Genomic DNA, 2,895 nt, shown 5'->3' with positions numbered 1-2,895 from the left:
TTGTAAATTTTGGTCAATGACATGAGACAAAGTATATGTGAACTGCTGTATGAAAAGTGAATTTACTCTGTAAATCTTCACCCAAATCCTAATAAAAAATAAATAAATAAAAACAGCTGCAAATTAAAGATTTTTTTAAAAAAATGGTTCTAGTGGCAAACTTTTTGTTATATTTCAACACAAAATTTAAAAATAATTTAGGAACAAAGGGAGGCTTCCATTTTAAAATGGCAAAGTTAATTATTTTTCTAGGAAATCACTTAAATGCAAGGAGATAAAAAAGCTCTGTCTAAAGAAACTAAAAAAAACCTTCGAAACTACTAACATAATAATAACGGTTGTAAAAGCATGCGATAGGAGATATGCAGAAAGAGTAAATGAAGTGGCAAGGTTTGTTTCAGATGGAAGACACCAAACTACAGCATTTTGGTGAGGATAAAGAGCTTTGTTTTGCATTTCCTTGGGCATGTAAGTTTCTCTAAGCCTTTTTCCTCCTCAGTAAAATGCAGATGATGTCCATTTCAACACTCCTTCCGATTGGAAAAAGGGAACATTTAATATAACTAAGAAAACTAAAGTGAGCTTTGAGAGTCAGTTGTAACAAGTACCGAGAGGGTGAGAAAAGGCTAGGAGGAAGAAGGCCGCAGTGAGAAATGTCCTGCCCTTGGCTGTCCCCAGGGCGGAGCCTTCCCTGGCCCCGCCCCAAAATCGATAGGGATAGGCCTGGCCTGGGTGTAGCCAGGAGCCTCCGAGTGGAAGGGAGAGCGAAGGCTTGGGGGAAGGAGGGGGAAGTTGTAAATTGCAAAAGGCGAGGGGGCGGGGAAGAGAACCACAAACAGTATTTGCGTAAGCGGCCGGACGTCCCGAAGGAGCCGCCCGTAGCTCCTCTCTCGAGACTCTTACTACCTGCTTGGAAGCGCTTGCGCACTTGGAACCCCACCCTTGGAATCACCTGTCGAAACGCCCCGCCCACTTGATTCGACGCATGCGCACTGCGCGCTGCCCGGCCAGTGGAGTCACGTGGTAAGCCGCGAGCACCCTCCCGGGCGGGAGCTTCTTACCGCCCCTGCCGCCCGGGGACCGCGGGATCCCAGGGCGGTGCCGGGCCACAGAAGGCCCGGTTTCGGTTTCGGATCTGCCGCGAGGTAATGCCGCGTACTTGCTTCCCGGCAAGGGGAGATCAAAGGACGGCGGGGGAGATGGAGGCAGCTGGGGGTAGGGCGGCCGGTCCAGCCGCAGTGGGGTGCGGGCCCCGGCTTCTCCCCACCTGCGGACTCCGCTGCACTCCTCTCTCCTGAGCCGGGGCGTGGGTCCAGCACCGATGTCCTCAGCCCAGTTTCTCCCGGCGCCGCAGACTTGGCATGTCTGATTCCGACCTCGTCCTTTCCCTGAGCCCATGTCCCATCTCAGTTGACTGCCCCGCCATTCACCCAAGTCACCGAAATCTGACACCTGGAGTCGTTCTGGGCGCCCCCTTTCGAACACCCCCTTCCAGTTAAGCTTGGAGTCCTGTTGATTTGACCTTTTAACTAAGGAATTCACTTCACTCCATCCCATAGCCACCCCCACACTCCATCAGTTCACCTCTGTCGCCTGCACTGCTGTCTTCCTGTTGGCAGATGCTCCATACGGGGGCAGCTCCCTACCTTCCTGATGTCCTCCATCCTGTCCACTTTCCCTTGTGCATCTAGAGGGATGTTACTGAAACACCAGCCTGTTCCTGTCACTTTGCTCTCAGTAATAGCCAACTCGTTTAGGCTTAAAGATAATTTGTTTTGTGCACAGCTCACGTTTCCCGCTTTGCTTCTACCATTTTTTGCCTCATTTCATGGCCCAGAAGCTCCAAATTGGTCTTCTCTTTGTGCAGGCCAGAATGTCTCTGGCCTCAAAAACCCTTATCAGGTGGTTCTCGGCTGCTTGGAATCCTACCCCCCTTCCTTGCCGCCCAGCCTCTTCATGACTCAACACCAGCATCACCTCCTCCAAGAGGTCTTTTCTTTTAGGGCACCCATAGCCCTGAAACAGCCCTGTGTGGTGATCTGTTCTGAGTCTTTCTCTATCATACAGCTGTTGCTTGAGGGCTGAGGGTCTGTCAGACTTATTTTCCACTTACATGTCGGGCCCAGGGCCCGACACATAGTAGGTCCTGTGAATGGCTGTAAGATCTCCAAGGACGTGAGAATGCTGTCAGATTTCTCTAGAGCAGTGCTGTCTAGTAAGGGGCTTCCTGCAATGATGAAAATACATGTGTGCTGTGCTGCCCAAACCACGAGCCACTCTTGGCTTTTGAGCACTTGAAATGTGTCCAGGGTGACCAAGGATCTGGATTTTTAATGTTACTCAATTATAATTTGGGCAATCTACTTCTGTAGTGATACTGCCTCGGAAACCCAAGGAGGAGTCACTATGCGTCGGGTCTGACTCGACGGTAAATAACAACAACAATTATAATTAATTAAAGTTTACACTTAAATAGCTATATGTAGCTACCATGTTGGACAGTGCCCCTCTAGATCCCTTCAGAATCCTACCCGGCCTCCTGTCCACCCTGTACCGAAAGGTACTTCTCCGAGTCTGCCTTCCTTGGCCTCTCTCCATTCAACTTCTTTGGGTCTGACCCAAGTTCCTCAGTTAGTTCGGAAACCATGTATCATATGAACCCATTACCAGGCATTCCCCATCCATCCGTTTCTATCCAGTCCCTATCTGTCCCTTTCTATCTCCCCTGTAATTCCAACATTAGGATTCCATCCCTTGATGTTAAGCATTGTCTTCTTTCTTTATGAGTTGAAAGTTTACTAATCACACCTTACCACAAGAAAGCACTGTTGGGCGTGGCTTGAAGGCTGCTCCAGTCTGAGACTGTCTTCCCCTCCCACCAGATAAGCTGCCAAG

The sequence above is a fragment of the Orycteropus afer genome, unplaced genomic scaffold (assembly GCF_000298275.1).
Source record: "Orycteropus afer afer isolate SDZICR_OR568_19922 unplaced genomic scaffold, OryAfe1.0 scaffold00145, whole genome shotgun sequence".
Lineage (NCBI taxonomy): Eukaryota > Metazoa > Chordata > Mammalia > Tubulidentata > Orycteropodidae > Orycteropus > Orycteropus afer.
Note: the sequence above shows the minus strand (reverse complement) of the source record.